At 39.1% G+C, this 27742-nt stretch overlaps 1 long non-coding RNA gene across 5 annotated transcripts in view; it reads right to left on the bottom strand.

Annotated features, from left to right (window-relative positions):
* LOC137230656 (uncharacterized) overlaps positions 1-27742 on the bottom strand; it is a 96766-nt gene that overhangs the window by 53523 nt on the left and 15501 nt on the right. For all 5 annotated transcript variants that reach the window (XR_010946207.1, XR_010946209.1, XR_010946210.1 and 2 more), the window contains 2 exons: positions 2619-2722; positions 1668-1741 (listed from right to left, as the gene is read on the bottom strand). This is a non-coding gene — a long non-coding RNA (uncharacterized lncRNA). The remainder of the gene's footprint in view (positions 1-1667; positions 1742-2618; positions 2723-27742) is intronic.

Genomic DNA, 27742 nt, shown 5'->3' on the forward strand with positions numbered 1-27742 from the left:
GAGGGCGAGGGAGGGATAAACTGGGAGTTTGGGATTAGCAGATACAAACTACTATATATAAAATAGATAACAAATAAGGACCTACTGTATAGCACAGGGAACTCAGTACTTTGTAATGACCTACATGGGAAAAGAATCTAAAAAAGAGTGGATATATGTATATGTATAACTGATTCACTTTGCTGTATACCTGAAACTAACACAGCATTGTAAATCAACTATACTCCAATAAAAATTTTTTAAAAAAGAAGATAGAGTCTAAAGAATCTCAACTTGGTGTCATCTTATGAGTGGATCCATCCGGACCCAGTGACAATCTAGACAAGACCATGTGTATTAAAGCTACTAAACTGTTGTCTCTCATAGATGGTAACTATATCCCCCACCCAGTGTATCATTTGTCCTTTCATTTTGTGTTTGTTGACCAAAAGGTTTTAACAGCATATACTTGATTTTATTGATACTTTTCTTTGTGACATTTTCCATTGCTTTTATGTTTAGGTAACATATTCCTTTTCCAAAAATATGTTCAATATTATATTTTATTTTAGTTTTTTATGGTTTTATTTATTCATATGTAACCCTTTATTCCATCTAGAACTCATTTTGGTATATGGTGTGATCACCATGTGTCTCAGTGGTTGGATAAAGCTGACAGGATAAAAAAAGGCAACTTTAGGGCTTCCCCAGTGGCGCAGTGGTTGAGGGTCCGCCTGCCAATGCAGGGGACACAGGTTTGTGCCCCGGTCCGGGAAGATCCCACATGCCGCGGAGCGGCTGGGCCCGTGAGCCATGGCCGCTGAGCCTGCGCGTCTGGAGCCTGTACTCCGCAACGGGAGAGGCCACAACAGTGAGAGGCCCGCGTACCGCAAAAAAAAAAAAAAAAAAAAAAAAAAGGCAACATTAGACATGATTTTCAAATTAAAATAATGTTGTGCAATAATGAGATACAGTTTTGTACCTTAAAAATTATCAGGTGTTAAAAAAAAAAAACCTAGTGAAGGTGAGCATGAAGGAAAATGGCACACTTAAAGTGCTGTTTTCAACTTAACCATTCTGTTAAGAGTCTTTAGTTAAATAAATAACAAACAAGGTAAGAAAAAAAAAAGAAAAAGAGGGAAGCTATTAATTAAAGAAAACGTATACAACCCAATACAAATGTGGACTTTAACTCATGATTCAAATAAGCCAACTTTAAGAAAAAGAGAGACAGTTGGAATTTGAGCACTGACTGTATGTTTAATGACAGTAAAGAATAACTCCTTATTTTGTTAGTTGTAATAATTATGGATATGTTTTTAAACAAGTTCTTATCTTTTAGAGATACATACAAAAAGATCTGATGTCTTGGATTTACTTCAAAATAATGCAGTGGTCGGGAAGAGGAAAGGATATAAATGAGACAAGATTGGCTGTAAGTTGTTAATTGTTGACATTGGGTGGTGGCTATATGAGGGTTTCTTATACTACCCTTTCTATTTTTACATACATTAATATTTGGATTTTTGCATAATAAAAAGTGACAAAAATGGAGATAAAAAAACATAGTGGCAATGACGCAGCAGGGGGAATTGTTAAATATTCCTAGTTAGGTAATCAAACTCCAGTTTCTTGGAGTGGCACAATTGGGCCAGATCATAGCCTCACCTAAGCTGACTGCAACTTACCAGTGTCCATGGAATTTCAAAAACAGCAAATCTTTACTGAGAGACTTCTGTATGTCAGGTCCAATGTCCTTCCACTGTGAAGCAGAAAGAGATATGCAAAGTACCATTTACAAAAATAGTATAATGAAATCATTGCTCCCACAAAAAGTCCATAAGAGTCATCTAAAATAAACATATGTCATTTGTGGAATTTTTTAAATACATTTTTATTAAGAAAAGAATAAACCAATCAGACCATGTCATATTGCCATTTAAATTGATCCACAAATTTTCTAATTGTCATCAGGACAAACCTCCTTAGCCAGACCTACCTCAAGCCCCGACCCTGCCTCCTTCCCCAGCCCCGTCTCCTGCTTCTCATCCCCACACACCTTAAACTTCAGCCATTGGAAGGAACTTGCAGTTCCCAGAACATATCTCATGGAGTTTATGCTCTCCTGGGGAAGTTTCATTCATTCATTCAACAGCATTCATTGGTCTCCTCATCTGGCCCAGGCCCTATGCCATGCTCCGTCTCATCACCACCAGGTCTGCCTTTCTCCCCCATCAGTTCATTCTTCCAGCCTCAACTTACTTGCTTGTTTACATGTTTCTCTGAGAAACATTCTTTGAACCACTCAACCTGAACGAGGTGCCCCTCTTCTGTACTTTCTATATATGAGGGTATATGGCGGGCAGCAGGGGAGGACAGGGGACATGTCTTATTTCTCCCACTAGACTCTGAGGGCAGGGATAAAATCCTATTTAGGCACAGTATGTAGTTTAAGGCCTGAGTTGTATTAGAAGATCAATAAATGCTTGTGGAATAAATGAGTGAATGAATGAATGAAGCTTCCCAACTAGCATGTAAACCCACAAAGGCAAGAATTTTTGTTGTTTTCTTCTGCTTTATCCTTAGCACCTAGGACAATACCTGGCACATTAAATATTTGTCAAAATAATTAAAGTTACCTGTCAAGGAAAAACGAACAAGGAGTTGTACATTAAGTCTCATGTGCAAACTGCCCATTTGTTGTGGTCGACCCATCTGTCGTTGGCAAAAGACTGATTCAGGACTAAAAAAGGAATTAGAGACAAAAAGTGTTCTGGAGGTCAAATGCAATGAATTGAGTTAGTACCTTGTATTTAAAACCTAACTCTAAGTGCAAGAAAGAACAGTACATTTATTTTTTTTACATGCATTGTTTTAAAAGTCACTAAGCAAAATGTTGATTGCACTTCACCTAAAAGAAAAGTCAGCATTTTGGGGGCTTAAGTAGATTCTCATCTGACACAGGTCATCTTCTATGTGCCCATATTGCCTACGGATCTGGAGAAATATATCCAGCAATGGGGTAGCACATGATCTCCTACATCTGGAACAGCTGGGACCCAAGGAAAGCCATACGTCATGAATGATATCACCCTTATTGATCTAACTTTTAAAAGACAATGGAATAATTTCTTCTTGCCCAAACCTTACTACAGTGGTTTGGACCAGCAACTCCATAGTGGGATGATGGGAGGGCTGCATGGACAAAGGACAATTGTTGAACTCCCACAGCAGAAGGATGGTTTACAAAGTGATCTTTCTTAGGAGTTCTGCCTGGGACTATTGTACACCACATGGCAGGTGCTCTGACATAAGTAAGGCCAAATTGGATTCCATTTGGATTTCTTTTCTTTTTGAAACCATCCTTCTCTAGAATTGTCCTCTCTAAAAGTCACTAGAACAACAGGGGGGGAAAGTGAGATCTTGAACTCCCCAGGGAATCAAGGCAGACTTTCCTTCCCCTTTCTTTACTCATCCACTTTTCCACGGCTGCCATTCACTGGGACCTCATTTGAGAGGAGGTTTTATTTCCCTGCTTTCTCTCAGGATTCTGCCTCAAATAATGTTCACTGGCTTTTCACAAAGAAAACTAGGACTCCCATTTATTTTATCCAATACACCGCTACATTCAACCTTGAAAACAGTATGCATTGCATTATTCTCTAACAGGAACAAATAGCAGAATGGAGCCTGACTATTTTCCATGAGGCTGATTTTTGCTAATCAAACACATTTATTCTCTGAACACTTTCAGTGCCTGTTGAGAAATAAGTGGTACCAGAAAGGGCATATCTTCCAGAATGCAACTTAGAAATGTATAGAAAATAGATAATATTGAGGTCTTCATGTGAAAGTAACTCAGTAACTTGTAGAAGGGCAGTAGGGCCATTCTGTAGTACCATAAAGATACGCACTACACACACTCTTCCACCTAACAATTCTGTAGGATTCTATCTCACAGAAATGCTCATACCTGGGAATAAAGGCATATGAATGGCACACTGATTGAATCACACGTAGGAGCCACATGAACTGACAAAAAGAGACACACTATATATTGTAACGTGATAGAAGTAAATTGCCAAGTAATATGTAATATAAGATTCCATTTTTGTTTTAAAAAAACCCACACTGTATGTATGTAGATGCATATTCCTATATATATTTATAGATATAAAGAAAAAGCCCAGAAAGATACCAACACCAAACTGTTAACAGTGGTTCCTTCCTCTGGAGAGTAAAATTGGGGGAGTATTACTTAAATTTATTTTAAAAAAACAATAAAGGAAATAATTGGATTAGTATAAGGTAGTTAACATTCACAGAGTATTTATTCTGTGAGGGGCACGTGATGGACACTCTGTATATCATCTCACTTATTCTGCAAATCTTCTGAAGTAGGTAATATTATCCCTGTTTGCGGATGAGAAAACAGATTCTGAGAAGTGAGTAACTTGCCCTACCTAACAGGGTTAGTAAGTAGCAGAGCTGCAATTCAAACCCAGAACTTTCTGACTCCAAGGCCTAAGATCTTCCCATTGGTCCAACAATGCCATCTCCCGTGACATAGTCTTGGCTAAGTAGATGGGCTTATAAACATTGCCATATGGCTGTTGAATGTTAGGTTTATTCTTTAAAAGTTTTTCTTATGGAAAATTTCAAACATACACGAGAGGGGAAGGAATAGTATAATGAATCCATGTGCCCGTTATCATCCAGAGTCAACAATTATTAATATTCTGCATTATTGTTTCATCTACCCCAACACACACTTTTTAGGAAGCATTTTAATGCAAATTCAAGACCTCATATCATTTCACCATTAACATTTCAATCTCTGAATATAAGAACTTAAAAAAAAACATAATGGTGTTTTGTAAATCAACTATACCTCAATAAAATAAAAAATAAACTTTAGAAAAAAGAACAATGGTGTGATAATCACTGTTATCAGACATAATAGTTCACAATAATTCCTTAATAATATCAACATCCAATCCATGTAAATTTTCCTAGGTTGTCTCAAAATTATCTTTTTGTTTATTCAAAATTTATGTCTCAAATCTTTGTTTCCTTGAATTCTGATTTTCCCCTCCCTTTTTCTTCATACAACTTATTCATTGAAGAAATTGTCATTTGTCTTATAGAATTTCCCATCTTTTTTTTTTTTTTGGCCACACCATTGCAGCATGGAGGGTCTTAGTTCCCTGACCAGGATTCGAACCTGTGTCCCCTGGATTGGAAGCGCACAGTCTTAACCACTGGACCACTAGGGAAGTCCCAAATTCCCATCTCCTTGATTTGATTTCTCATACCTCAATGGGGTCATTTAACATGCTCCTATTTCCTTTATATTTCTCACAACATGATGATTAGAGATGTTAAATTCAGGTTCAATTCTTTTGGCAAGACTGTTTCTTAAGCAGTGTACTTCCTACTGCATTTTATCAGGAGGTAATTAATGTCTGACTGTCCTGCTTTTAGTAAACGCTAAGATTGAACAGTGGATTCAGCGGCTGCCAGTCTGATACATATGTTCCTCATCAACATTTTACCTAATAGTTTTAGCAGCCATTGATGATTTTTTTGCCTAGATCCATGATTTCATTAGGAACTTAGGTTCATTTAAAATCCTATAAGGGGGCTTCCCTGGTGGCGCAGTGGTTGAGAGTCCACCTTTCGATGCAGGGGACACGGATTTGTGCCCCGGTCCGGGAAGACCCCACATGCCGCGGAGCGGCTGGGCCCGTGAGCCATGGCTGCTGAGCCTGCGCGTCCGGAGCCTGTGCTCTGCAACGGGAGAGGCCACAACAGTGAGAGGCCCGCATACCGCAAAAAAAAAAAAAAAAAAATCCTATAAGACTTAGGTATTTTTAAAAATCATCCTAAGATAGCAATACTATATCTTAGTTTTGAGTCAAGGTATCAAAAAAAAAAATCTCTTTTTATCTATTACCTATCATGGTTCTTTTGTTTTTGGATTTTTTTTTTTTTTTGCAAGAGTAATTGAGTTTTTAGGCATTTTCCTAAAACCATCAGTATTCTGCAACCCTCTATCCCCCATGTGGGACCATTTTGCTAATTAGATTGACATTTTTATTAACCTATCATTCAGAATTTTTATCATACTTCAATTCCTAAATAATTCATAAAAAGGAAAAAGAAAAGATATCCTCTTCCTCTATGATAAATACCATAGTAGGCCAGTTAAACATCTCTGAATCATTTTCAATTCCATGCCCAGGGTAACCACCCGTTTACATTAGAAAAGGTTGTTATTTTCAGTGATTTTAAGTCTGTTCTTATTCATTCTACATTCTTGTGGCTTCTGTCCTGGGCCAACTTTTGAAGCTAAAGAGAGGAAAGGCCCAGGCCCCATCCTCCAAAGATTCACAATCACCTACACTGATAAAATAAAGAAATGTCCAGAAGGTTCTTGGGGTGTAAGGGAAGAGGCACCCAAGACTATGAAATCAGGGAAAGCTTCTCAAAGGAGGAGATGTTTAGCTGAGTTTTGAGGGTTGAGCGGAAACTAACTAGGGGAAGGGCATTCCAAGAAAAGCAAAGCCATACAAAGGCACAAAGGCAGGAAAGAATAGGTCCTTTCAGAGCACTGCACATGGTTTTGTATGGCTGGAGAATAAGGTGTATAGGAAGGGGTAGCTGTGGTGGAGCAGCAGCAGGGCCAGGACGTGAAGAGCCTTGTTTGCCATGCTAAAGAGTTAGGAAGTCCCTGAAGTATTTTAAGCAGAAGAGTGACGGAGTCTGATCTATGTTGTATGTTTTTCTCCTCAGTAGATTTTTTTCATTTTTCTCTGTTGAGGTGAAATTCATATAACATAAAATTAATCATTTAAAGTGAACAACTCAGTGGCATTTAGTACATTCACAATGTTGTACAACCACTACCTCTAACTAGTTCTAAAACATTTTCATCTCCCCAAAAGGAAACCCACACCCATTAAGCAGTCACTTCCCATTCCTCCCTTCCTGCAGCCCCTGGCAACCACCAGTCAGCTTTCTGGTAGATCTACGTATTCCCTCAGTACACTTTTATTTCTAAAAATTATATAAGTAATATGGATTCATTATAGAAGAATCAAAATACAGGTGAGCAAAAGAGGAAAATAAATAATGCTCATAATTTTAGCATCTTAAGTAACTTTTGCATACTGTCTTTCCTTCTAAAGAATTTTCTCTTGAGTTTCTTCATCGCATGTACTTTATGGGTCTCCCCAACCTTTGAGATGGAAAAGAATTCTGCTCAAACCTCTGTCCTATGAAAGGGTGTGAAGCCCAAGTCCCTACCAATACCTCTGAGGGTTCTTGGGGGGTTTTGTGGAGGTGATGGTGGGGATATGTTTCTTCTGATTACCTCTAGCTCTGATTTTCTGCCTTGATCTGCACCGCTCATTTCACTTTCTGGGCACGAAATGTCCCTTCTTCATTTCCCCAACCCCTTCTCTCCCCAGAATATGGCCTAAACAAGGTGGTGTGTTGGCAAACTTTTAGGGAAAATTTGGGAGCAAGAAAGGATGGCTTATATTGAAGCTCAGCTTAGAGAATAACTTGAAACTGCATGTTAAGAGAGCAGTTCTTTTAAGAGTCCATTAGTCATTCATATCACTGGAAAATTCTCATTGACCATCCCTCCAGAGGCAGTACAGCAGCAACAGCTGCCCAGCTTCTCTCCCTGAGAAGGTAATGAATATCTTTTTCATTTTCCAAATTCAACCCCCTCTAGCTATAAACTCCAAAGCAATCATTTCCAGTTCCCATCCTCTTTTGCACAAGGCAATTCAATGCTGCTTCTGCTTTATTCTAAACTACAAAGAGATAAGTTATTCTGCTAAATCAAAATAGTCCCTCCTTACCAGAACTCTGGTGTCAGGTTGTCAAAGTTACAACTTCTTTCCCCCTACTGGCTGCATTTTCATGATTGCTTTGTTATTTTAAATATCTTTCCTGAAATATTTTTTGTTCCTAAATATTCTTCTACGTCTTTTGAAACGGCTGCATACATCCCTTGTTTTTGGACACTTAGGTTGTTTCCAATTCTTTATTATTATAGAGAGTGCCATGTTATATATTAAGGAGATATATATATATATATATTTTTTTTTTTTTTTTTGCAGTACATTCCTAGTAGTAACATTATTTTTTTGCTGTACATTCCTAGTAGTAGCATTCCTAAACTAAAGAGTAAATCCTGTCTTATGGCTTTTATACCCTCTAGAAGAACTGTATAAGTTTATATATCCAGTAATGTTTGAAAGGGCCTGAATCTCCAAACTCCTCTTAATTATGGATATATTTATTCTTATTTTTTTCTTTATGGTTTAAATTTGCACTTCTTGACTGATAGTGAAGTTGAACTTTTTATGTTTATTGAGCATTTGAGGATTTTTCTTATGTCAAATACCTTTCCTGGTCAGTTGTGTATCTTCATTTTTCTTTTATTGATTTGAAGAAAGTCTTTGAACACTAAGGATACAAACCTTTGGTTAAGGATACTTTCCTCCAATGTCATTTGTCTTTTAATTTGGTTTGTGGTAAATCTTGCTATATGAAAGTTTTATACCTTATATAATCATCTCTATCATCCTTTATACTTTCTGTTTTTAGTTTCATGTGTAGAAAATCATTCCTTACTCCAAATTTTGTAAATATTCCCGTGTATTTTCTTCTATTAACGTTAAAATTTTTAATCCTTCTGGAATTTATCTTAGTGTACTGTGTGAGTTTGGGTTTATTTTAACAGTTAGACAGCTTTTTTTTTTTTTTTTTAAACTTTTGGCTGCACCGTGGCATGTGGGATCACAGTTCCCTGACCAGGGATCGAACCCCTGCTCCCTGCACTGGAAGATGGAGTCTTAATCACTTTCACTTCCACTGCCAGGGAAGTCCCCTAGACTGTCATCTTAACACTCCCCCCCCCAATGAATGAGGCACTAGCTTTATTATATACTAAATTCTAATATGTACTTGGATATATTTCTGAGCTATTTTTTTACGTAGAACAGTAATATTTTAATTACTCTATCTTGCTGACTTATTTTAATATCTGATAGGAAAAGGCCTTTTCACTACTATTTTTCCTAAAGATGTGCTTGCTTTCTTCATTTGTTGATTTTTTTAAATAAACTAAAAAATAGATTTATTTCACATTCTAAAAAACTTCCAGGTGTTTTTGTTGGGGTTTTGTTAAATTTATAGGCTTTGCTTGAGGAAAATTAATATCTTTATAATATTAAATCTTCCAGTACAGTAATGTAGAATGTCTCTCCCTTTATTCAAATCTCCTTTTAGATTCCATGGCAAAATTTTGAGATTGGCACATTTATCTTTATTACTTTGATTTTACTTTTTTACTTGTATTTATTTATTTTTTTTCGGTACACGGGCCTCTCACTGCCGTGGCCTCTCCCGTTGCGGAGCACAGGCTCCGGACGCGCAGGCTCAGCGGCCATGGCTCACGGGCCCAGCCGCTCCGCGGCATGTGGGATCCTCCCAGACCAGGGCACGAACCCACGTCCCCTGCATCGGCAGGCAGACTCTCAACCACTGTGTCACCAGGGAAGCCCTGATTTTATTTTTGATTGCCATGATATGAACCCTTTTTTTCATTATCTTAACTAACTATTGTTGATACATAAGGAAACTATTAATTTTTAAATATTTCTGTCATAATTGCCAATCTTTCTGAACTCTCCCACTAGTTCTAATAGTTTTTTAAGCAACCTTATAATCTTTAAATAATGATAATTTTGTCTCTTCCTGTCAGATATTTATACCTCCTTCACTTCTTTTTCTCATTATTGCATTGATTAGCACTTCTAGGAAAATTTTAAATAATAGTAATGACACTCAAATTATTAACTTTAATGAAAATGATTCTAATGTTTAACTGCTAAATAGAATACTGGCTGTTGGTTTGAGATCAATATTCACTAACATATTAAGATTTGCTTAAATCAAAAATATATGGTGATATTTATCAAAATATTTTGGCATTCTGTTAAAATGATCATATGATTTTTTCTCCCACATGCTGCAGAACAACTAAGCCCATGTGCCGCAACTACTGAGCCTGCGCTCTAGAGCCTACGAGCCACAACTACTGAGCCCATGTGCCACAACTACTGAAGCCCACGTGCCTAGAGCCCTTGCTCTGCAACATGAGAAGTCACCTCAATGAGAAGCCCGCACACCGCAATGAAGAAAAGCCCACACTCAACACAACGAGAGAAAGCCTGTGCACAGCAACAAAGACCCAATGCAGCGAAAAATAAATATATAAATAAACTTATTTTAAAAAATATTAAAGTGCTGATTATTTCTGGGGGGGTAGATACAAATTTAGAAAGGTAAAAGTGAAGAAGAAGCTAGTCAACCAATGCAGCCAAAAATAAATAAATTTATTTTTTATTAAAAGATTAAAGTGCTGATTATTTCTGGGGGGGGGGATAATAGATACAAATTTAGGAAGGTAAAAGTGAAGAACAGACTAGTTAACCAATGCATGTCCTAAGTGTCCATTGACAGATGAATGGATAAAGAACAAGTGGCACATACATACAATGGAATATTACTCCGCCATTAAAAGAAACGAAATTGAGTTATTTGTAGTGAGGTGGATGGACCTAGAGTCTGTCATACAGAGTGAAGTAAGTCAGAAAGACAAAAACAAATACTGTATGCTAACACATATATATAGAATCTAAAAAAAAAAAAATGGTTCTGACAAACCTAGGGGCAGGACAGGAATAAAGATGCAGATGGACACTCAGGTTGCTTCCATATCCTGGATATTGTAAATAGTGCTGCAATGAACATTGTGGTACATGACTCTTTTTGAATTATGGTTTTCTCACGGTATATGTCCAGTAGTGGGATTGCTGGGTCCTATGGTAGTTCTGTTTTTAGTTTTTTAAGGAAGCTCCATACTGTTCTCCATAGTGGCTGAACCAATTTACATTCCCACCAACAGTGCAAGAGGGCTCCCTTTTCTCCACACCCTCTCCAGCATTTATTGTTTGTAGATTTTTCGATGATGGCCATTCTGACCGGTGTGAGGTGATATCTCATTGTAGTTTTCATTTGCATTTCTCTAATGATTAGTGACGTTGAGCATCCTTTCATGTATTTGTTGGCAATCTGTACATCTTCTTTGGAGAAATGTCTCTTTAGGTCTTCTGCCCATTTTTGGATTGGGTTGTGTTTCCTTAATTTCTCTTTCAGATTTTTCATCATTAGTATAGGAATGCAAGAGATTTCTGTGCATTAATTTTGTACACTGCTACTTTACCAAATTCACTGATTAGCTCTAGTAGTTTTCTGGTAGCATCTTTAGGATTCTCTATGTATAGTATCATGTCATCTGCAAACAGTGACAGTTTTACTTCTCTTCTGATTTGGATTCGTTTTATTTCTTTTTCTTCTCTGATTGCTGTGGCTAAAACTTCCAAAACTATGTTGAATAATAGTGGTGAGAGTGGGCACCATGTCTTGTTCCTGATCTTAGAGGAAATGGTTTCAGTTTTTCACCATGGAGAACGTTGCTGGCTGTGGGTTTGTCATATATGGCCTTTATTATGTTGAGGTAGGTTCCCTCTGTGCCTACTTTCTGGAAAGTTTTTATCATAAATGGGTGTTGAATTTCATCAAAAGTTTTTCTGCATCTATTGAGATGATCATATGGTTTTTATCAATTTGTTAATATGGTTTATCATATTGATTTGTGTATTTTGAAGAATCCTTGCATTCCTGGGATAAACCCTACTTGATCATGGTGTATGATCCTTTTGATGTGCTGTTGGATTCTGTTTGCTCGTATTTTGTTGAGGATTTTTGCATCTATGTTCATTAGTGATATTGGCCTATAGTTTTCTTTCTTTGTGACATCTTTGGCTGGTTTTGGTATCAGGGTGATAGTAGCCTTGTAGAATGAGTTTGGGAGTGTTCCTCCTTCTGCTATATTTTGGAAGAGTTTGAGAAGGATGGTTGTTAGCTCTTCTCTAAATGTTTGATGGAATTCGCCTGTGAAGCCATCTGGTCCTGGGCTTTTGTTTGTTGGAAGATTTTCAATCACATTTTCAATTTCAGTGCTTGTAATTGGTCTGTTTATATATTCTATTTCTTCCTGGTTCAACCTTGGAAGGTTGTGTTTTTCTAAGCACTTGTCCATTTCTTCCAGGTTGTCCATTTTATTGGCATACAGTTGCTTGTAGTAATCTCTCATGATCCTTTGTATTTCTGCAGTGTCAGCTGCTACTTCTTTTTCATTTCTAATTTGGTTGATTTGAGTCTTCTCCCTGTTTTTTTGGATGAGTCTGGCTAATGGTTTATCAATTTTGTTTGTCTTCTCAAAGAACCAGCTTTTAGGGCATCCCTGGTGGCGCAGTGGTTGAGAGTCTGCCTGTCGATGCAGGGGACACGGGTTCGTGTCCCGGTCCAGGAAGATCCCACATGCCGTGGAGCGGCTAGGCCCGTAAGCCATGGCCGCTGGGCCTGCGCGTCCGGAGCCTGTGCTCCGCAACAGGAGACGCCACAACAGTGAGAGGCCCTCGTACCGCAAAAAAAAAAAAAGAAGAACCAGCTTTTAGTTTTATTCATCTTTGCTATTGTTTCCTTCATTTCTTTTTCATTTATTTCTGATCTGAGCTTTATGATTTCTTTCCTTCTGCTAACGTTGGGGTTTTTATGTTCTTCTTTCTCTAAATGCTTTAGGTGTAAGGTTAGGTTGTTTATTTGAGATGTTTCTTCTTTCTTGAGGTAGGACTGTATTGCTATAAACTTCCCTCTTAGAACTGCTTTTGCTGCATCCCATAGGTTTTGGGTCATCGTGTTTTCATTGTCATTTGTTTCTAGGTTTTTTTGTGTGTGTGTGTGGTACGTGGGTCTCTCACCGCTACAGCTCCTCCCGTTGCGGAGCACAGGCTCCGGACGCGCAGGCCCAGCGGCCATGGCTCACAGGGGCAGCCGCTCTGCAGCACATGGGATTCTCCCGGACCGGGGCACGAACCCGTGTCCCCTGCATCAGCAGGCGGACTCTCAACCACTGCGCCACCAGGGAAGCCCTGTTTCTAGGTATTTTTTGAATTCCTCTTTGATTTCTTCAGTGATCACTTGGTTATTTAGTAGTGTATTCTTTAGCCTCCATGTGTTTCTATTTTTTACAGTTTTTTCTCCTGGAATTGATATCTAGTCTCACAGCGTTGTGGTCGGAAAAGATAGTTGATACGATTTCAATTTTCTTAAATTTACCAAGGCTTGATTTGTGACCCAAGATATGATCTATCCTGGAGAATGTTCCATGAGCACTTTAGAAGAAAGTGTATTCTGTTCTTTTGGGATGGAATGCCCATTAATATCAATTAAGTCCATCTTGTTTAACATGTCATTTAAAGCTTGTGTTTCCTTATTTCATCTTGGTTGATCTGTCCATTGGTGAAAGCGGGATGTTAAAGTCCCCTACTATGATTGTGTTATTGTCAATTTCCCCTTTTATGGCTGTTAGCATTTGCCTTATGTATTGAGGTACTCCTATGTTGGATGCATAAATATTTACAACTGTTATATCTTGTTCTTGGATTGCTCCCTTGATCATTATGTAGTGCCCTTCTTTGTCTCTTGTAATAGTCTCTATTTTAAAGTCTATTTTGTCTGATATGAGTATTGCTACTCCAGCTTTCTTTTGATTTCCATTTGCATGGAATATCTTTTTCCATCCCCTCACTTTCAGTCTGTATGTGTCCCTAGGTCTGAAGTAGGTCTCTTGTAGACAGCATATATACAGGTCTTGTTTTTGTATCCATTCAGCCAGTCTATGTCTTTTGGTTGGAGCATTTAATCCATTTACATTTAAGGTAATTATCAATAATGTATGTTCCTATTACCATTTTCTTAATTGTTTTCGGCTTGTTATTGTAGGTCTTTTCCTTCTCTTGTGTTTCCTGCCTAGAGAAGTTCCTTTAGCATTTGTTTTAAAGCTGGTTTGGTGGTGCTGAATTCTTAGCTTTTGCTTCTCTGTAAAGGTTTTAATTTCTCTGTCGAATCTGAATGAGATCCTTGCTGAGTAGAGTAATCTTGGTTGTAGGTTTTTCCCTTCCATCACTTTAAATATATCATGCCATTCCCTTCTGGCTTGCAGATTTTCTGCTGAAAGATCTGCTGTTAACCTTATAGGGATTCCCTTGTATGTTATTTTTTGCTTTTCCCTTGCTGCTTTTAATATTTTTTCTTTGTATTTAATTTTTGATATATTGATTAATATGTGTCTTGGCGTGTTTCTCCTTGGATTTATCCTGTATGGAACTCTCTGTGCTTCCTGGACTTGATTGACTATTTGCTTTCCCATATTAGGGAAATTTTCAATTATAATCTTTTCAAATATTTTCTCAGACCCTTTCTTTTTCTCTTCTTCTTCTGGGACCCCTATAATTTGAACATTGCTGCATTTAATGATGCCCCAGAAGTCTCTGAGACTGTCCTCAATTCTTTTCATTCTTTTTTCTTTATTCTGCTCTGTGGTAGTTATTTCCACTATCTTATCTCCCAGGTCAGTTATCCGTTCTTCTGTCTCAGTTATTCTATTGATTCCTTCCAGTGAATTTTTAATTTCATTTATTGTGTTGTTCATCATTGTTTGTTTGCTCTTTAGTTCTTCTAGGTCCTTGTTAAACATTTCTTGTATTTTCTCCATTTATTTCCAAGATTTTGTATCATCTTTACTATCATTACTCTGAGTTCTTTTTCAGGTAGACTGCCTATTTCCTCTTCATTTGTTTGGTTTGGTGGGTTTTTGCCTTGCTCCTTCATCTGCTGTGTGTTTCTCTGTCTTCTCATTTTGCTTAACTTACTGTGTTTGGTTTTCCTTTTCACAGGCTGCAAGTTCATCGTTCCCGTTGTTTTTGTGTCTGCCCCCAGTGGGTGAGGTTTGTTCAGTGACTTGTGTAGGCTTCTGTTGGAGGGGACTGGTGCCTATGTTCTGGTGGGTGGGGCTGGATATTGTCTTTCTGGTGGGCAGAGCCATGTCTGGTGGTGTGTTTTAGGGTGTCTGTGAACTTATTATGATTTTAGGCAGCCTCTCTGCTAATGGGTGGGGTGTGTTCCTGTCTTGCTAGTTGTTTGGCATGGGCTATCCAGCACTGGAGCTTGCTGACCATTGGGTGGAGCTGGGTCTTAGCGTTGAGACAGAGATCTCTGGGAGAGCTCTTGCCAATTGATATTACGTGGGGCTGGGAGGTCTCTGGTGGACCAGTGTCCTGAACTCGGCTCTCCCACCTCAGAGGCTCAGGCCTGACACCAAGCCGGAGCACCAAACCCTTTCAGCCATACAGCTCAGAAGAAAATTGAGAAAAAAGAAAGAAAAAAAATTTTTTTAATAATAAGCAAAAAAATATATAAAAATAATAATAAAAAAAGAAGAAAGAGCAACGAAACCAATAAACAAATCCACCAATGATAACAAGTGCTAAAAACTATACTAAGATAAACATAAAAATCAGAAACATGTCAGTTGCAGAGAGCAAACCCCAAGTCTACAGTTGCTCCCAAAGTCCACCACCTCAATTTTGGGATGATTTGTTTTCTATTCAGGTATTCCACAGATTCAGGGTACATCAAGTTGATTGTGGGAATTTAATCTGCTGCTCCCGAGGCTGCTGGGAGAAATTTCCCTTTCTCTTCTATGTTCGCACAGCTCCTGGGGTTCAGCTTTGGTTTAGGCCCCACCTCTGTGTGTAGATTGCCCTCAGGCATCTGTTCCCACCCAGACAGGACCTGGTTAAGGCAATAGCTGATTAGGAGGCTCTTGCTCATTCAGGCCTAGGGGGAGGGAGAGGTACGGAAGTTATAATTGGAATGCAGGGTGAGCCTGCAGCAGCAGAGGCCAGCGTGGCATTGCAACAGCCTGAGGCGCACCGTGTGTTCTCCCAAGGAACTTGTCTCTGGATCATGGAACCCTGGCAGTGGCGGGCTGCACAGGCTCCCAGGGGTGTGTGGATAGTGACCTGTGTTTGCACATAGGTTTCTTGGGGGCTGCAGCAGCAGCGTTAGCATTTCATGCCCATCTCTGTGGTCCAAGCTGATAGCCGCACTTGTGCCCATCTCTGGAGCTCGCTTAGGCGGTGCTCTGTCTTCTTTTGCAAAGTCTGAGGTCTTCTGCCAGCGTTCAGTAGGTGTTCTGTAGGAGTTGTTCCACATGTAGATGTATTTTTCACGTATTTGTGGAGAGGAAGGTGATCTCCACGTCTTACTCCTCGGCTATATTGAAGGTCCCCCCTACTTTATTTTCTTGAAAATTGTCTTTGATATTATCATAGCAATTTATCAATTAAAGTAAACATAGTACAGAACTAATTCTAGAGGAAAAACAAACTAATGAATACCCAAATTACTGCTATTGACTTTCATATGCTTTGTCATGTGTCCAAATTTATGATGGAAAAGCATTGACAGGAAATTTGACTTCTATAGAAAATAACAACAAAGAAATCACCCTATGAACTTAAAATTTAGAATACAACAGAGGGAATTCCCTGGCAGTCCAGTGTTTAGGACTCCGTGTTTTCACTGCCAAGGGTGTGGGTTCAATCCCTGGCCGGGGAACTAAGATCCCGCAAGCCATGCAGTGCAGCCAAAAATAAAATAAAATGAAAGTAAAAATACAACAGAGAAAATGAGCGGTTTTGGTTAGAAAGCTTGAAAAAAAGCGTAATTTAAAGCAGTATTCATTCCAGACACAGTACATGAAGAGACCATGACGTTCCTTCAGCTGTCCTAGGGATTTTCATGTGATGACCACAGCATGATGGAGAGGTCTGTAACCAGAGTCCAGCTCCGCTGCTTACTGGTTATGTGTCCTTGGTCAACTTATTTAGGCTAAGCCTTAGCTTCTTTCTTTTTAAAATGGAGATGTAGATAACACACATCATGAGATGGTGGTAAGACTTAAATGATATATGGCAAGTAAAGCAAGCACCTAACACCTTGCCTGGTAGGCAGTCTATGTTCACTATGTGCTCATTCCCTTATCTCTCCATTCCCTTCCCAGAAATCTGCCATATAAAAGTGGATCTAACAAATAGAACTACCATATGACCCAGCAATCCCACTACTGGGCATATACCCTGAGAAAACCATAATTCAAAAAGAGTCATGTACCAAAATGTTCATTGCAGCTCTATTTACAATAGCCCAGAGATGGAAACAACCTAAGTGCTCATCATCAGATGAATGGATAAAGAAGATGTGGCACATATATACAATGGAGTATTACTCAGCCATAAAAAGAAACGAAATTGAGCTATTTGTAATGAGGTGGATAGGCATAGAGTCTGTCATACAGAGTGAAGTAAGTCAGAAAGAGAAAGACAAATACCGTATGCTAACACACATATATGGAATTTAAGAAAAAAAATGTCATGAAGAACCTAGGGGTAAGACAGGAATAAAGACACAGACTTACTAGAGAATAGACTTGAGGATATGGGGAGGGGGAAGGGTAAGCTGTGACAAAGCGAGAGAGAGGCATGGACATATATACACTACCAAACATAAGGTAGATAGCTAGTGGGAAGCAGCCGCATAGCACAGGGGGATCAGCTCGGTGCTTTGTGACCGCCTGGAGGGTTGGGATAGGGAGGGTGGGAGGGAGGGAGACGCAAGAGGGAAGAGATATGGGAACATATGTATATGTATAACTGATTCACTTTGTTATAAAGCAGAAACTACCACACCATTGTAAAGCAATTATACTCCAATAATGATGTAAAAAAAAAAATTAAAATATATTAACAATGCAAAAAGAAAAACTGGATCTACCTTTGACTAAGTTAATCGTCAGGTCATTAATACAGTAATACCATTTACCACTTATTGTCTGCTTACTAGGAAACTCAGTGCCTGGCACATGGTAGGCTCCCAGTAAAGATATGCTTAGTGGTTGGATAGTTGGATAAATGGATGGATGGAGGGATGGATGGCTTAATTTCCATCTTGAGATTCCTAGAGAAAGAGATACTGTGTTTATTCTATATATTATTAAAGAATACAATTGGGACCAGAAAACACAGTGGCAGTCCCTATTAATTTTTTGAGCAGAAAAATTGGGCTTGGCAAAGCAACAATCTGGCTATTGGACAGGAGCCCTTGGGAAGAACAGAAGTGAAAAGGAGGCTTCTCTGAGCAAGACACATACTCTCCAGGTCTTTGGATTCTGCTGTAAAGAGTCACCCTCTTCATCCCTGGGTCTGAGAGGACAGCAGTCTGCCAGAGGTGTGTTGCTTCCTTCCTTCCTTCCCTGGTGTTCTGAGGGTCAACAGTGCTAGGTCATAAGGGAGGTGCTGATGGGCAGGATAGCCCAGAGTAGTGGGGCTCCCACTGATGCCACCAACATCCTTGAGTAATCAATCTTGTGTGGAAGGCCTGACTCAGCCACACCAGGCCTCTCACATGCCCAGGCCCAGATGCAGTGCATGTGTTGTTTTCACTTAGTTGCCTTGTAGTGAAAGCTAGAGGGAGGCAGAGTTTCACAAAATCAAGAAAAGCATTCTAACAAAGCTGTCCAAACATTGAAGAGGCTGCCTCAGAAACAGTGGGTTCCTCATCACAAGTCCCTGGTCTGGAAGGAATGTTGCTATGGTTGTTGTTATGTTGGAGAGGGAATTCTAGCTTTAGGTTGATGACTGAGATGAGAAAAAGTCCTTCTAGCCTGAGATTTTGATTTCATTTGAGACACGCTATCAAAACTAGGCTTTCTACTGACACCTAGAGGCTTACTTATAAATATTATTACAAATCTGAGCCCGAGGAAAGCTCTATTCCTTCTTAGTTCAAATTTTCAACTTCATTTGGGCCTATAGGCTCTCCCCATCTCCAGATATTCCCAGGGGAGGAGTCTCAGAAAAAACTAAGTATTATGATGTTGCAATAGCACCATATCTTGACACAGCTACAGGACCAGGACAGAAACACAGTCAGAGGAAGGTCCTTGTCCTTCCCAGCCTCAAGGAGAAGGAAACAGGTCATATACATGACAAAATAAGTTACCACGTGAGGTGGACTCACCCAAACAGCTAATGTGGGTGATCAGTGCCATGAAAATTGAGTAAATAAAAAGATGGGGTGGAAGGGCTTTCAGGGAGGGTTTGAAACTAGAGCTGGTTCTAATGGAGAAATAACTCAGGAAGGTAAGGCAGGGTAGGAACAGATGGCAGTGAGTGTAGCTCAAGAGCCTGGGCTTTGGGGTCCAACCGAACTTTGTTAAATTCTTGCTTCTCCAGGACTTCCCTGGTGGTCCAGTGGTTACGACTTCGCCTTCTAATGTAGGGGGTGCAGGTTCGACCCCTGGTCGGGGAGCTAAGATCCCACATACCTCACAGCCAAAAAACCAAACATAAAACAGAAGCAATTATGTAACAAATTCCATAAAGACTTTAAAAATGGTCCACATCAAAAAATCTTAAAAAAAAAAATTCTTGCTTCTCCTCATTAGCCAGTATTGCAACTAGTCTCTTAGAGTCTCTGACATCAGATTCCTCCTCTAACGATGGGGATACTCGTGCTTTCCCTGAAAGCTTGATGTATGGATTAGAGGTAACACATGTAATTTGGTTTGCTCAGTTTGGGCACATAATAAGCACTCCAATGGCAGCTTGTACTGCTGTGGATTTGACACAGGGATGGACCTGGTATGTTCGGGGAATATAACATGAGACAATTTGACCGGGACAGAGTGTTTGTGTAGAAGCATAAGAAGTGAGCCTGAGGCACGTTATGTGCTAGACAGAACCCAGGACTAGGAGTCAGGGGACCTCAGTTTGAGTTCTTGATCTCATTTCACCAGACAAGTCACTCTCACTTTCTCTGAGCCTCTCTTTCCCATCTGTAAAGTGAGATATTAGTCTAGAGAAGTATTTATCTCCCTAGCTACATATTAGAATCATCTAGAAAGCTTATAAAAATTCCAATGACCATGCTGTACCCCAGACCAGCTAAGTCAGAACTTCTGGGGCTGGGACTCCAGACAGCAGACTTTAAAAAAAGAAAAAACAACAGCTTTATTGAAGTATAATTGATATACCAAAAAAAGTACATATTTGATGTATTCAATTTGATGAGTTTGGACATATGCACACACCATGATATCACCACCAGAATAAAGGTAATAAACATGTCCATGACCTCCAAAAGTTTCCTTGTGTCCCATTATTTTGTGTGTGTGTGGTAAGAATGCTTAACATGAGATCTACCCTCTTAACATTTTAAAATGCGCAACACTGTGCTGTTAACTGTGGGTACTATGTTGTACAATAGGTCACTAGAATTTATTCATCTAGCATAACTGAAACTTTTACTCATTGAACAACTCCTCATTTTCCCCTTCTCCCAGCCCCTGGCAACCACCATTCTATTCACTGCTTCTATGAGTTTGACTATTCTAGATACCTCATATAAGGGGAATCGTACAGTATTTGTCCTTATAACGCTGGTTTATTTCACTTAGAATAATGTCCTCCAGGTTCATCCATGTTGTCATAAATGGTAGGCTTTCCATCTTTTTTAACGCTGAATAATACTCCATTCTATGTATACACCACATTTTCATTGTCCATTCACCTGTTGATGAACATATAGTTTGTTTTCATATCTTGGCTACTGTGAATAATGCTTCAACGAATATGAGAGTGCTAACATCTCCTCGACATCTTGATTTTAATTCTTCTGGATATATACCCAGAAGTGGAATTGCTGGATAATATGGTAGTTTTATTTTTAATTTTTTGAGGAATCTCCAAACTATTTTCCATAGTAGCTGAATCATTTAAATTCCCAGCAACAGTGTACAAGGGTTTCGGTTTCTCCACATCCTCACAAACACTAATCTTTTGGGTTTTTGTTTTCTTTTTTTAAGTTTTTGGCCATACTATGTGGCATGTGGAATCTTAGTTCCCCAACCAGGGATCAAACCCGCATCCCCTGCATTGGAAGTGCAGAGTCTCAACCACTGGATGGCCAGGGAAGTCCCATAATCTTTTGTTTGTTTTTCAATAGCCATCTTAACAAGTGTGAGGTGGTATCTTATTGTGGTTTTGATTTGCATTTCCCTGATGGTTAGTGATGCTGAGCAGCTTTTCATATACCTGGTGGCCATATATATATCTTCTTTGGACAAATATATTTTTTAAGTCTTGTCCCATTTTTCAATCAGGTTATTTGTTTTTCTGCTACCAAGTTGTAGAAGTTTCTTGTGCATTTGGGATATAACCCCTTATCAGATAAATGGCTTGCAAATATTTTCACATTCCATAGATTGCCTTTTCACTCTTGTGATTGTTCCCTTTACCTTAAAGAAGTTTTTAAATTTGATGCAGTCCCTACTTTCTCACCCCATGCACAAAAATAATTCAAAACGGATTAAAGACATAAATGTAAGACCCGAAACCATAAAACTTCTAGAAGAAAACATAGGAGGTATGCTCTGTGACATCAGTCTTAGTAATATCTTTTTGGATATGTCTCTTCAGGTAAGGGAAACAAAAAATAAACAAATGTGAATACATCAAACTGAAAAGCTTTTGCGCAACAAAGGAAACTATAAACAAAACAAAAAGCAGCCTGCTGAATGGGAGAAGATATTTGCAAATGATTTATCTGATAAGAGGTTAATATCCAAAATATGCAAAAAAGTCATACAACTCAATATCTAAAAAACAAACAACCTGCTTAAAAAATGGGCGGAGAACTTGAATAGGAATTTTTCCAAAGAAGACATAAAGATGGCCAACAGGCACATTAAAACATCACAAATCATCAGGGAATTGCAAATCAAAACCACAATAAAATATCACCTCACACCTGTCAGAATGGCAATAACTGTTATCAAAAAGACAACAAATAACAAGTGTTGGTGAGGATGTAGAGAAAAGGGAACACTTGTGCACTGTTGATGGGAATGTAAATTGGTACAACCTCTACGGGAAACATTATGGAGTTCCTCAAAATATTAAAAATAGAAGTACCATATAATCCAGCAATTCCACTTCTGGGTGTATATCTGAAGAAAATGAAAACACTAATCTGAAAAGATATATGCTCCCATATGTTCATTGCAGCATTATTTACAATAGCCAAGATATGGAAGCAAACCTAAGTGCCCATCAGTAGATGAATGGATAAAGATACAATGGAATATTACTCAGCCATAAAAAAGAATGAAATCTTACCATCTGTGACAACATGGATGGACCTAGAGGCTAAGTGAAATAAGTCAGAGAAAGACAAATATTGGACTTCCCTTGTGGCGCAGTGGTTAAGAATCCGCCTGCCAATGCAGTGGACATGGGTTCAATCCCTGGTCCAGGAAGATCTGACATGCCGCAGAGCAACTAAGCCCGTGTGCCACAACTACTAAGCCTGCACTCTAGAGCCCATAAGCCACAGCTACTGAGACTGCGTGCTGCAACTACTGAAGCCCGCGTGCCTAGAGCCCATGTTCCGCAACGAGAAGTGACCACATGAGAAGCCCACGCACCGCAACAAAGAGTAGCTCCCGCTCGCTGCAACTAGAGAAAGCCCACGTGCAGCAACAAAGACCCAATGCAGCCAAAAATAATTTTTTTTAATTAAAAAAAAAGAAAGACAAACACTCTATGATTTCACTTATATGTGGAATCTAAAAAACAAAACAAATAAACAAACAGAACAAAACAGAAACATACTAATCGATACAGAGGACGAACAGGTGGTTGCCAGAGGGAAGAGGGGAGGGAGAGGACAGAAATAGGTGAGGGAGATTAAGAGGTACAGCTTCCAGTTACAAAATAAATTAGTCAGAGGTATGAAATGTAAAGCCTGGGGAGTATAGTCAATAATTATGTAATATCCTTGAATGGTGACAGATCATAACTAGACTCCTTGGTGATAGTTTTAAAATGGAGAGAGGGAGTTCCCTGGTGGTGCAGTGGTTAAGAATCTGCCTGCCAATGTAGGGGACAAGGGTTCAATCCCTGGTCCAGGAAGATCCCACATGTCACAGGGCAACTAAGCCTGTGCACCTCAACTACTGAGTCTGTGCTCTAGAGCCTGCGAGCCACGACTACTGAAGCCTGCATGCCCTAGAGCCCATGTGCTGCAACTACTGAAGCCCACGTGCCTAGAACCCCTGCTCCACAACAAGAGAAGCCACCTCAATAATAAGGTCGCACACTGCAACGAAGAGTAGCCCCTGCTCGCTGCATCTAAAGAAAGCCTGCACGTAGCAACGAAGACCCAATGCAGGCAATAAGTAAGTAAGTAAATAAATTAATTAATTAAGTAATTAATTAAATTGATAGAAATATTGAATCACTATATTGTATGCCAGGAACTAACATAGTGTTGTAGTTCAATTATACTTCAAAAAAAACCAAATAAACTTATAGAAAAAGAGATCAGATTTGTGGTAACCAGAAGTGGGGGTTGGGGAGAGGGGACTTGGATGAAGGTAGTCAAAAGGACCAAACTTCCAGTTATAAGATAAATACGTACTAGGGATGTAATGTACAACATGATAAATATAATTAACACTGCTGTATGTTATGTATGAAAGTTGCTAAGAGAGTAAATCCTAAGAGTTCTCATCACAAAGAAAAAATATTTTTCTCTTTTTCTTTTATTTTGTATCTATATGAGATGATGGATGTTCACTAAACTCACTGTGGTAATCATTTCATGATGTATGTAAATCATATCATTATGCTGTACACCTTAAACTTATACAGTGCTGTAAGTCCATTATATCTCAATAAAACAGGAAGAAAATAAAAAGAAATTGAAGATGACAAACAAATGGAAAGATATATTGTGCTCACAGATTGGAAGAATTAATATTGTTAAAATTGCCATACTCCCCCAAACAATCCACAGAATCAATGCAATCCATAACAAAATACCAATAACATTTTTCACAGAACTAGAATAAATAGTTCTAAAATTTGTATGGAAACAAAAAAGACTATAAATAGCTAAAACAATCTTGAGAAAGAAGAACAAAGCTGGAGGTATCACACATCCTGATTTCAAACTATACTACAAAGCTACAGTAATCAAAACAGTATGGTACTGGCACAAAAACACCTAGACAATAGAACAGAAGAGAGAGCCCAGAAGTAAACCCACACTTATATGGGCAATTGATCTACAACAAAGGAGGCAAGAATATACAATGGGGAAAAGACAGCCTCTTCAATAAATGGTATTCAGAAAACAGCTATCTGCAAAAGAATTAAATTGTGCTACTTTCTCACACCATATACGAAAATAAACTCAAAATGGATTAGAAACCGAAAATGTTAAGAGCTGAAGCCATAAAACTCCTAGAAGAAAACAGGCAGTATGATCTTTGATATCGATCTTAGAAATATTTTTTTAGATATGCCTCCTCATGGAAGGGAAATAAGAGAAAAAATTAATAAATAGGACTACATTAAAATCTTTTCACAGCAAAGGAAACTATCAGTAAAACCAAAGGCAGACTACTGAATAGAAGAAGATATTTGCAAATGATACACCTGATAAGTGGTTAATATCCAAAATATACAAATAACTCATATAACTCAACATCAAAAACAAAAAACAAAAAAGCCTGGGCTTCCCTGGTGGCGCAGTGGTTGAGAGTCCGCCTGCCAATGCAGGGTACACGGGTTCGTGCCTCAGTCCGGGATGATCCCACATGCCGTGGAGCGGCTGGGCCCATGAGCCATGGCTGCTGAGCCTGCGCATCCAGAGCCTGTGCTCCGCAACGGGAGAGGCCACAACAGTGAGAGGACCGCGTACCAAAAACAAAAAAACCAAAAAAAACCTGATTTTAAAAATGGGTAGAGGACCTGAACAGACATATTGCCAAAGAAGACATACAAATGGCCAACAGGTAAAACGATACTCAACATCACAAATCATCAGGGAAATGCAAACCAAAACCACAGTGAGAGACTTCCCTGGTGGTCCAGTGGTAAAGAATCCGCCTTACAATGTAGGGGACGCAGGTTCGATCCCTGGTCAGGGTCCCACATGCTGCAGGGCAACTAAGCCCAAGCGCCACAACTACTGAGCTCGCAAGCCTCAACTAGAGAGCCTGCATGCCACAAACTACAGAGCCCATGCACCCAGGAGCCTGTGCTCCACAACTAGAGAGAAGCCTGCATGCTGCAAAGAAGAGCCTGCGCACCTCAGTGAAAAGATCCCTCATGCTTCAACAAAGATCCTAACTGCTATAACTAAGACCCAACGCAGTCAAAAATAATTAAAAAGAAAGAAAACACACACAATGAAATATCACCTCACACCTGTCAGAATGGCAATATCTGTTATCAAAGAGACAACAAATAAGTGTTAGTGAGGATGTGAAGAAAAGGGAACCCTGTGCACTGTTGGTGGGAATGTAAACTGGTGTACCCACTACGTAAAACAGTATGGAGGTTCCTCAAAAAATTGAAAATAGAACTATGATACCATCCAGCAATCCCATTTCTGGGTATTTATCCAAAGAATATGAAAACACTAATTTGAAAAGATATATGTACTCGTATGTTCATTGCTGCACTATTTACAAAAGCCAAGTATGAAAGCAAACTGAGTGCCTGATGATGGATGAATGAATAAAGAAGATGTGGAATATATATACAATGGGATACTACTCAGCCATTAAAAAGAGAAATCTTACCATATGGGACAACTTGGATGGATCTAGAGGGTATTATGCTAAGTGAAATAAGTCAGAAAAAGATAAATACTGTATGATTTTATTTGTATGTGGAATCTAAAAACCGAAACATAACAAAACAGAAACAGACTCATAGATACAAAGAAACAGGCAGTTGCCAGAGGGGAGGGAGGTAGGGAGATGTGTGAAAGACGTGAAGGAGATTAAGAGGTACAAACCTCCAGTTACAAAAAGAATGAGTCACAGGGATGAAATGTACAGTGCAGGGGGCGGGGGGGGGGGGGGATATGATTGATAATTATGTGATATCTTTGTATGGTGAGAGATTGTAACCACACTTATTGTGGTGATCATTTTGTAATGTATAGAAATAGCAAATCACTACATGTGTGCCAGGAACTAACATAGTGGTGTAGGTCAATTATACTTCAAAAGCAAACAAACTCTTAGAAAAAGAGATCAGATTTGTGGTTACCAGAGGTGGGGATGTGAGGAGGGGGAACTAGATGAAAGTGGTCAAAAGGTACAAGCTTCCAGTTATAAGATAATTACTAGATATGTAATGTACAACACGATTAATATAATGAACACTGCTGTATATTATGTATGAAAGTTGTTAAGAGAGTAAATCCTAAGACTTGTTGTAACCAAGCAGGACCCTATGGAGCCTTGCTGGGGGCAGAGCCCTCCCCCATATCCTCTGCTTTAGCTCCTCTCAAAAGTACCTAGATAACAGTATCTGATGCATGTTTCCTGAGTTGTTTCACAGATGTGAAAACCCCCCACCAAATGGAAGGTGTCAACTACTTGATGACCATGAGCACATAGCCCTCAGGCCTAAGGATTGGTAATGTTAACCCCTGTGCCACCACCCTGTTACCTCACCATCACCCAATCAGAATTGTGCAGGAGCTGATCACATACTCTAGGACACCCTTCCCTCACCTTGCCCTTCAAAATGCTTTGCTGAAACCCTTCAGGGCGTTTGGGGTTTTTTGAACTCAAGCTACCTGTCCTCCTTGTATTGGCACCTTTACAATAAAGCTGCACTTTCCTTCACCACAACCCGGTGTCAATAGATTGGAGATTGGCTTTACTGCACATGGGTGAGCAGACCTGAGTTTGGCTCCGTAACATTCTCATCATAAGGGAAAAAACCTTTTTTTTCTTTTATTTTGTATTCCTATGAGATGATGGATGCTCACTAAATTTATTGTGGCAATCATTTCATGATGTATGGAAGTCAAATCATTATGCTTGTACACCTTAAACTTATACAGTGCTATATGTCAATTATATCCCAATAAAACTAAAAGAAAAAATATTTTTAAAAATTATGTGCAATCATAGATAAATGTATTATAGCCATTAGCTATGACTGTATTAGGGTAATGCTAGTTCTGCAATAGGTAGGTAGATAGCTAGCTAGATAGCGAGATAGACAGATATTATATAATGCCTACTATTTATTGAGTGGTAAGTGTCAGGCACTTTACCAAGAGCTCTTTATGTGCTATTTAATATTCACAATGAACTTAAGAGGTAGGGAATTTACCGATGAAGAAATTGCACAATACCATGTAGCTAAAGGTGGGAGATAACATTTTAACACAGATCTCTCTGACGACCCAGTGGAAACTTGACCACTACATTCTACCATGTCGCATAACCCCACACATCATTGGAAATGGTTTCTTTTATCCTGCTCACTTGGAGGCAAATGTCAAGATCCCAATGCCTATCGACGGATGTATTTCTGGGAACTTAGGAACTTTTAGACTATTTCTCAACAAGTATTTTTGGTTAAGATAGGTCAGTTTCTAAATATCATCTATAAGTGATATATTACTTTTTATTCAATATTTTTATACTGAAACAGTTGGCCACAGGAGCAGGAGAGGCCCCCAAACCAACGAGTAAGACGCTGACACCTTGTGGCCTTTTTTATAAGGCCAGGTGTGCAGTCCAACACTGAGGATTGATTGCCCAGGACAAAATTCTAACCATGCCGGCCACTTTGCCATCCTTCTGTTGTCTTCCTACCTGTAACATCATTTT

The sequence above is a fragment of the Pseudorca crassidens genome, chromosome 9 (genome assembly GCF_039906515.1).
Source record: "Pseudorca crassidens isolate mPseCra1 chromosome 9, mPseCra1.hap1, whole genome shotgun sequence".
NCBI lineage: Eukaryota > Metazoa > Chordata > Mammalia > Artiodactyla > Delphinidae > Pseudorca > Pseudorca crassidens.